Genomic DNA, 10,035 nt, shown 5'->3' on the forward strand with positions numbered 1-10,035 from the left:
ACACTCACACACACCCACACCCACAGATACACACACACTCACACACACCCACACCCACAGATACACACACACTGCAGTGTTATGATTCGGAGATGCCGGTGTTGGACTGGGGTGTACAAAGTTAAAAATCACACAACACCAGGTTATAGTCCAACAGGTTTAATTGGAAGCACAATCACCTGATGAAGGAGCGTCACTCCGAAAGCTAGTGCTTCCAATTAAACCTGTTGGACTATAACCTGGTGTTGTGTGATTTTTAACTGCAGTGTTAGACTGCGAAGCCCCGTAGCTCTCCCGCCTTCCACCCTCACACCACACACACACACACTGCAGCGTTAGACAGCGAAGCCCCCAGCTCTCCTGCCTTCCACCCTCACACCTACACACACTCACACACCCACACTCACACACAGACACACACTCACGCACACAGACACACACCCATACACACAGACACACACACTGCAGTGAGACAGCGAAACGCCGCAGCTGTCCCGCCTTTCACCCTCACACCTACACACACGCTCACACACCCATACTCACACACACACAGACACACACTCACACATACCCACACTCACACACACAGACAGACACACAGATACACACGCACTGCCGTGTTAGACAGCGAAGCCCCCAGTTCTCCCGCCGTCCACCCTCACACCCACATCCACACTCACACACACAGATAGCCCCTCACCCACCGTGGACACTTTGGTAATAGTCACTATCTGATATACACCACGGGGATCTCCGTCCGGCCTTTCGAAATGCACAGTCTGCTCACGAAATGGCCTCTAAACGGAGATTCCATAAATTCAACGTTGCGCAACTAGAGTCCGTTAAAAAAAGGAATCAGTTCCGAGGTGATTATGATCATTTGAGTCTAAAACAATGCATTTTCTGTGACATTAAACAAAAATTCCGTTCTTATGTCGCATACACATAGAAGCATTCATACCAGTGATCGGCTAAACAAACATCGAAGGCCTTAGTTCTACGTTGACACAAAATTCATTTCTAAACTGTGATTTTTTTATAAATGATAGGAAATCTTTGATCAGCTGTTTAAGTTTGCGATTTTTCGTTTGTGCGAGCCATCTGCTTGATGTTTGGCAGCACTGTCCCTGAACCCAAGGGAGCTGGACGCGATGCGGTGCGGAAATTGGAAGGTTCCCCGGCTCTGAAACACACAGACAATTCATCCATTTCCCTTAAACAGCTTCCACATTCATACAGCACCCCAATTCCCCACTGCAGCCACTAAAACTGGGAGCTAGATTACATTCGGGGATAGCCAAGAGTCAAAGTTGCCACATCAACACAACACGCGCAAATAATAACGTCTCAAAGATGACATTCTTTGTGTTTGAAACCGAAGTCAGTGGTGGTAAGGTTGGTACTGAAACCTGCTGGTGCCCGTTCAAATCAGGCCGCAAGGACTGATCTCGGACTTTGATGAAAAAAACTTAAGATTTTGCATCGAATATTTATAAATTTTTCAAAACCATTTGGCACGATATTATTTTATAAAAACACGTGACGGACAGTAAGGCTTTCTACATCTATAAAAGCCTAACAAAACATCTACATTTAATACATTTAACTCATCATCTGCTTGGGTCCAGCCAGCAAGACCCATTGCATTTTACAGAAAGTAAGCAAACATTACCTTTTGAACAATACAATGATAAAGCCGACAACTCTAGCGTAAAACTGAGAACTACCGGAGAGATTTGGGCGCTGTATTAACTTGTCTTCTTGCATCTCGACTTATTGCAAACATACTTTCAAAATAACCAGCATTAATTTAAAATACTCTCCAAGACTATTATCTGCAAGGGTTGTAAATATTGCTTTGTGACTTTGTAAATTATTCAGATAAACAGTATATTCTTGTACATAGATGTCTTGTGATTGCATTATCGTGTTTCTAAATGTACCCACATCTGTGGTGTCTCTCAAGTTGCTTGGACCTCCTGTTTAAATCACTTGCATGAAATAAAGAATGGGTATAGACAAGTGACGTCTCGGTTAGTGCGGCGGGATATAATAAGGAGCATTCTGACTTTCCTTTTAACTCTACAGCCGCAGGGTGTTGTTAACCAACAGCAAGGCAAATCAAAAATCTTCATCAACCACACAACTTACAGAATAAGAACTTTCTTTTAAAAAAAATTGCATCATGAATTTTCTACCACTTTCGTACTGGGACATTTCTGTGAAGACATTCCAGAGGACTATATAACTAGACTCACAGTAGCGTCACACTTAAGTACATTACACGAATAATTGGAGAATAATACGGGAGAAATGAACAATGATACGGAAAATATAGAAGTTGCTTCACAACAATGCGCCTGAAATTAGAGATTTGTGTCGCTGCTGAGATTCTGAATGAACGATCCATTATTAAAAGAGATCACCAGGTTTGAAACTAAAATCCCACTGATAGACCTAACAGTTCACAGTCTAGTAACGTGCAAAATAAAACATATACCGTGGGAATGTCTGAGGAAAGGCTGAGGGACTTGAAGCTGTTTTCATTAGAGAGAAGAAGGTTGAGGAGAGGTGAGTTAATAGAGACATATAAGATAATCAGAGGGTTAGATAGGGTGGGCAGGGAGAGTCTTTTTTTCTCGGATGGTGACGGCGAGCACGAGGGGACATGTTCAAAGTTTGGGAGAAGATTTGTAGCTCGGGTGCTCGTTGTTGTGGTTCTGTTCGCCGAGCTGGGAATTTGTGTTGCAGACGTTTCGTCCCCTGTCTAGGTGACATCCTCAGTGCTTGGGAGCCTCCTGTGAAGCGCTTCTGTGGTGTTTCCTCCGGTGTTTATAGTGGCCTGTCCCTGCCGCTTCCGGTTGTCAGTTTCAGCTGTCCGCTGTAGTGGCCGGTATATTGGCTGGTAACATGTTCTATGTTAAAATGGAACAAAAAGCCCCAGACCCTGAATATTTGAAACAAACAAAAACAGAAATTACTGAAGAAACTCAGCAGGTCTGTGAAGAAACGGAGAAACAGAGGTAACCTTTCAGGTCTGGTTCTGATGAAGGTATAATGTGTTTGAAACATTAATTCTTTTTCACTGCACAGAAGCTGCCAGACCTGCTGAGTTCCCTCAGTGTTTTCTGGTCTGGGTTGTCCCATGGAAACATCGTGTTTATACAACAACCAATGAAGAAGAATTTGGGAGGAATTAGGTCAGAGAAGCACTAGTCATTGTACCTGTGTCAACTTTATGAAGGAGTTACCCATTTAATCTCATTCACCAGAGCCATATTTTCCCGTCAACTATTCATCCAATTCTCATTTAAAATCTGCCCCACTCAACTCCCTCACAGCACAGTATAGATCAAATCAGATGGCTGCCTAATAAAACTGTAGCAGACAGGTGGGAGGCTGGAAGATGCCAGTTTCCTCATCTCAGTTCCAACCTTCCAACTCGGCACCATTCTCATGACCTGTCCCACCTGTCTATCTTCCTCCCTATTTATCCGCAACACCCTCCCCTCCAACCTATCGCCTTTCCCCCACCTCCATCCACCTATCACACTCTCTGCTACCTTCCCACCAGCCCCACCCTCCCTCCCATTTATCCTTCCACCCACCTCAGCTCACAAGCCTCATTTTTGATGAAGGGCTTTTGTCTGAAATGTCAATTTTCCTGCTCCTCTGGTGCTGCCTGACTTGCTGTGTTATTCCAGCCTGCTGCCTGTCTACTTTGGATTCCAGCATCTGCAGGTTTTTTTTTCTAATAAAACCCTAGTGCAGTTTCTGGTTTTTAGTTAATCTTCTTAAATAGCTCCTTCACACTACAGTCCCAACAGTCACTAAAATTAGTTTCTCATTTTTTACTCTGAAATCTCTTCATCCTTTTGGACTTCACTGTGAAATCTCTCTGTTTTAAGCAGAAAAAACTCTAGTTCTCCCACTGGTCCCTGGTATCCTCCTGGAATAGAAAACCTGGCATCCTCTCCAACAGCTTGACATGTGGGAAAGTGAAAGGTTATGCCAAAAGGTGGGAAAAATAGCAGTGAAGACTATTTTCTCAATGGGGAAACACTTGGCAAATCTGAAGCACAAAGATACTTGGGAGTCGTAGTTCAGACGCTCTTAAAGTTAACATGCAGGTTCAATTGACAGTTAGGAAGGCAAATGCAATGTTAGCATTCAAGAGGGCTGGAATACAAAAGCAGAAATGTACTGCTGAACCTGTATAAGGTTTTGGTCTGGACTGTATTTGACTGCATTTGAATATTACAAGCAATTCTGGACGCTGTATCTAAGGAAGGATGTATTGGCATCCGAGGGGTCCAAAGGAGGTTTACAAGAATGATCCTGGTGATGAAGGGCTTGTCGTAGGAGGAGTGGTTGAAGAACTGGGTTCATGTTTGATGGAGTTTAGAAAGATGAGGAGGATCTCATGAAAAGTTACAGAATGCTAAGCGGTCTGGAGACAGTGGACACAGAGAAGATAATTCCATGAGTAGGAGAGACCAGGGCCTGAGGGCACAGCCTTCACTTCAAATATTTATGTTCTCAAACCCTGATGTCACTATTCTTGTTCTCCTTTTGACATGTTACTATTATCATAGAATCCCGACAGTGTGGACGCAGGCTATTCAGCTCATTGAGTCTGCAGCAACTGTCTGAAGAGCATCCCACCTAGATCCAATGCCACCACCCCCTCCATTGTATTCCTATAACCCTGTGTTTTCCTTGGTTAACCCACCTAACCTGGACATCCCTGGACACCATGGACAATTTAGCATGGCCAATCCACCTTAACCTCTACATCTTTGGACTGGAGGAGGAAGCTGGAGTATCTGGAAGAAACACACGCAAACACCGGGAGAACGTGCAAAATTCACACAGACAGCTGCCCAAAGCTGGGTTCGAACTTGGGTCCCTGGTACTGGGGGGCTGTAATGCTAACCACTGAGCCCCCAGGTATTCGTTAATATTGTTCTTTTATCATTCTTCCTATCAAAATGTACCACTTTACAATTCTTAATCATAAGTTACTGTAAACATTTGTCTAACTATTTTGTCAATTACTTAGGATTACCATTATTTAGGTGGAATAGCACAGTATAGGTTATTCAGGCTACCCAGATCACAATAGTGTTTATGTTCCATTCAAACCTCTCCCAACTTTTCCTTAGTTAAATCACCATCACAACCAAAAATCCACTTCTCCCTTAAATGCCAGTCTAATTTCTCTTTAAATGCCATCCTTAATTCTTTGGTAGCCAGTTACGTTTTGTTCCCACTCTTTATTAAAGAGATTTCTTTTGAATTTCCCATTGGATTTCATGGTGACTATCTTATAATGTAAAACTGTAGTTATGCTCTTCCTCCATAAGAGGATGTTAAAAATCACACAACATTGGGTTATCGTCCAACTAGTTTATTTGAAAGTACAAGCTAGCCATCTGATGAAGGTGCAGCACTCCAGAAGCTTGTACTTTCTGGTGCTGTGTGATTTTTAGTTTTGTCCACCCCAGTCCAACCCATTCCCCATCATCCATAAGAGGAACCATCCTTTGTACCAGGAGAGACATTCTCTCTTCATCCTTCTAAAGTATGTTACTATTCTCTTCACTCTTTATCACATTTGGGTTTTGTATCATCTACTAAGTTTGAAATTATGGCCTGTGAGGTCATTCATATGTAATTAAAAATGCAGTGGTCCTAAAATCTGGGGAACATCATTGTATATTTCCTTCCAGTCTGAAAAGCGACCATTCACCTTTAGCTTCCCCTTTCTCCCAAAGTGGGTTCCACATCTTCACTGCCAGTATTCCTTTAATTCCACTGGACTCTAATACTTCAGTTAGATGAAGCTGAAGCAGATCAGCTATGATAAAAATGGATAGGGAAACAGTATGTTATGCTCAATGGCCCACTGAAGGTCCTATAGTCCTTAAACAAAACATACAAGATTAAGAAGATTAATCTGAACTAATGCCTATACTCACCTCAACTCAAGAGAATAAATTGGGTGAATAGCCAAAGTCTTTTTCCCAGGGCAGGGGAGTCTAAAGCTGGAGGGCATAGGTTTAAGGTGAGAGGGGAAAGATGTATAAGGAACCTAACATGTAACTTTCACACAGAAGGTGGCACGTGTATGGAATGAGCTGCGAGAGGAGGTGGTGGAGGCTGGTCAATTACAACATTTAAAAGGCATCTGGGTGGGTATATGAATAGGAAAGGTTTAGAGGGATACGGGTCAAATGGGACTAGACTAATTTATAATATCTGGTAGGCATGGATAAGTTGGACCAAAGCGTCTGTTTCTGTGCTGTACAGATGTATGACTCTATTAACATAACGTTTTCCTTTCTTCTGTCATTTTCTTTCATTTTAAAAACATCAAACTACTTGCCTCAAAAACATCCAGCGACAATGAGATTAATGTTTCCCCATTACACGAATAAAGAAATTCTTTCCTCTTTGTCTTGGATAATTAGTAAGCACCTTGATTTTATGCTATAATAAAAGCAAGATACTGTAGATGCTGGAAATCTGCAATAAAAACAAGAAGTTTCTGAGTTTCTGCATCATTCTCTGCTTTTCTTTAATGTTTTTAATCCTAGTTTTAGATTCTTCCACACTAGAACCATCCTCTTCATAACTATTCTGACTAACCCATTCGTTATGTTAAATACCTCCATCTAACATTTCTAAACAATCTTTTCCAAAGAAAGAAGTCCAAAGTTTTTTCCTGATAGCTGTAATTTATTAGTCATGGCAGCATTCCTGTAAATCATTTTTACACGTCCTCCAATGCATCTATATCTTTTTATAGAATGTGAAACAAAAATGCATACTGTGCTCCAAGGGCAGCCTGGCCAGGGCTTGATTCAAGTTTAACATAACCTTACTACTTACAAATTGTATCCCCCACAAGTAAATCCCAGTAAATTACCGATCTGTGATTTGGCATTAAATTATTTATTTGTTTGCCCTACAAGATCGCTTATCTCATACACCTCATTCCATTTTTTAAAAGATCTAGGCAATCATAGAGTCATCGAGACCTACAGCACAGAAAAAGGTCCATCAGCCCATCATGACCACACCAATAAAAGAAAACAACCATCTGATTCCATTTCCCAGCACTTGGCCAATAGCCATGTCTGCTTTGGAATTGAGCACACACCTAAATACTTTTAAAGGTTAGGAAGGTTTCTGCCTCTACCAGCCTTACAGGCCTTGAGTTCCAACTTCCCACCACCCTTGGGGTGAAACAATGTTTCCTCACATTTCTTCTAAACCTTCTGCCCTTTACCTTAAATCGATGTACCCTGATTATTAAACTCCCTATCAAATGGAAAAGTTTCTTCCTGCTTACCCTGTCAATGACCCCCATAATTTTGTACATCTCGATTATAACTCCCTCAATCTCTTCCAAGGTATACAACCCCAATCTCTCTTCATAACTGAAACTCGCCAGTCCAGGTATTATCCTGGCAAATCTCCTTTGCACCCTCTCCAGTGCAATCACATCCCTTATATAATGTAGATTCCAGAACCACACACAATACTCTAGCTGTCACCCAATTAATGTTTCATGCAATTCCAACATAATCTCCCTGCTCTTAAACTCTATGTCTTGGCCATTATAGACAAGTATCCAATATGCCTTTTTAAGCACTTTATCCACCCTATCCTGATGCCTAGGGGATTGGTATATGTGCATACCAAAGTCCCTCTGTTCTTGATACTTCCCAGGGTCCTACTGTTCATCATGTATTCTCTTGCCTTCTTACTCCTGCCCAAATGAATCATTTATTTAGATTGAATTCCATTTGCCACTGATCAGCCTGTCTATCCTCTTGTAATCTAAGGCTATCCTCCTCAGTACTTACCATCCCATCAATGTTCATATTATCCACAAACTTACTGATGAACTCTCCTACATTCAAGTCTAAATTATTTACATAAACCACAAATAGCAAGGCTCAACATTGATAATTGTGGGATCCCTCTGGATACAGACTTCCAGTTCAGAAAAACACCCCTTAACCATTATCCTCTGTTTCCTGCCATGTAGTCAATTGTGGATCGTATTTGTCAAATTTCTTTAGATCCCATGGGCTCTTAACTTTACTAATGGTCTCCCATGTGAGAGCTTATTAAAAGCCTTGCTGAAGTCCAATTAGATGACATCAAAAAGCATTCCTCTCATCAATGCACCTAATAATTTCTTCAAAGATTTTAATCAATTTAGTCAGGCATGACCTGCCCTTAACAAAACCATGCTAACTGTTCTTTACTGATCCCTGCCTCTCCAAATTCAAATTAGTTCAGGCTGTCAGAATTATTTCCCAATAGTTTTGCCACTACTGAGATTAGACTGACTGGCCTGTACTTTCCTGAGTTATCCCTTGCTCCCTTCTTGAATAGGGATACTACGTTAGCTGTCCTCCAGTCCTCTGTCTCCCCTCTTGTATCCAGAGAGGAATTGAACATTTTTGCGATCGATACTGCTATTTCCTGCTTTGGTCACTTCACAACCTGGGTTACATTTCATCCACCCCTGGAGATTTGCCTACTTTTAAGCCTGTCAGTCTGCTCAGAACCTCCTTTCTGTGGTATGTTAATTTTTAAAACTGTATCACAGATTTGCTCTTTGATTTCTATACGCATATTGTTCCTCTCACTAGTGAACACCAGACACGAAATATTCATTTAGATTCCTACCTACATTCTCTGGCTCCTCACACAAATTACTGCTGTGGGCCATATTGTTTTCATCATTATTTAACCCTTCATATACCTTGAAAACAAGTTAGGATTTCCCTTTATTTTACCAGCCAGAATCCTCTCATGTCTCCTTTTAATTCTCACAATCTCCTTTTTAAGTTCCCTCTTGCACATCCTCTGGGGATTTTGCTGTTTCCAGCACAGGGTACAAGTGTCCCTTTTTCTCTTAATTTCCCAACAAAGTGCATGACCTTCCATTTATCTCTGCAAAGTTGAATTAGATATTGCAATCTCACAAATGTCTCATTGGCCTTTTTATTTCTGGACAGTGAATGCATGAGTACTTCAGTGAAATGAGGTCAGTGATCAATCAATGTGTGGATTAGCTCTAGAAATAATTTGGGAATTATAAGAGTTTATTTGCTTTGTTAATTTTCCTCCTTCCTGGACTGAGCTAAGGGCCAGAAACCCGACCTTTAACCTATCTTTAGATGTTCCTGCCTGGAGATTAGCTTTGTTGATTTTTCAGTGAGGTTGTTAGTTTTTTTTGATATGAGATGATGGCCTGCCCCACAGTTGTCAGCCATGTGGTAAATATCTGAGACATTGATTCACCCTGTCTGCACCAGCCTCTCTTGAGCATGGCAGTCTTGATAGACTGAAATTAAACATATTTGACAGTTCCATTATTCTATATGTTCGCCATTGATACTCGGCTATGAGTCATGCCAGCATTAAATGTACAATGCAACACTGTAGTTTATGAATTGATAGTGAAAAATTAACTTGGAATTCATACAAGACATGGACTACCGGAAAATCATTTTATCGTGAAACCTTGGTATAATGCACGAGAGAACAGAAAAACCACTGCAGATTCTGGCAATCTAAAATAAAACAGATGGAGCAGCATTTGCAGAGAAACAAAGGCAGATCATTTACCTGAAACAGTGAAGCTCAGACCTGCTGAGAAACTTAACTGAATTTCTCCAACACTTTCTGCTTTTGTCTCAGAATTCCAGGAAATTTAATTCTTTGCTTTATTAACCATTTGCTACGGCAGGATTTGAACCCATGGCCCCATTACATTACATTACCAGTCCAATGACATTACCATTACACTAACATCATGTGAGGAGCAGACCTCGTCTTCTCCTGTCTTCACAGAGGAGATGATGCGGTGATGACTGTGACAAAGTGGTGATGTGTAAATACATTAACAACAGTGTGTTGCAGGGTGTTCTAGCTAGGTGGATAAAGAACTGGTTGAGCAACAGGAGACAGAGAGTAGTAGTTGAAGGGAGTTTCTCAAAATGGAGAAAG

At 41.4% G+C, this 10,035-nt stretch overlaps 1 protein-coding gene across 1 annotated transcript in view; it reads left to right on the forward strand.

Annotated features, from left to right (window-relative positions):
* Nucleotides 1–2,022, forward strand: part of sfrp2 (secreted frizzled-related protein 2) — a 9,886-nt gene extending 7,864 nt beyond the window's left edge. The window contains exon 3 of the mRNA XM_043702164.2: nt 1–2,022. This exon is cut by the window's left edge and continues 2,893 nt beyond it. The gene's annotated coding sequence lies outside the window, so the exon portion shown is untranslated.
* Nucleotides 2,023–10,035: the final 8,013 nt, after the last annotated feature.

This window comes from Chiloscyllium plagiosum, unplaced genomic scaffold (genome assembly GCF_037043375.1).
Source record: "Chiloscyllium plagiosum isolate Xiang-an unplaced genomic scaffold, Cpla_swu_hap1 HiC_scaffold_1, whole genome shotgun sequence".
In the NCBI taxonomy this organism is placed as follows: Eukaryota; Metazoa; Chordata; class Chondrichthyes; order Orectolobiformes; family Hemiscylliidae; genus Chiloscyllium; species Chiloscyllium plagiosum.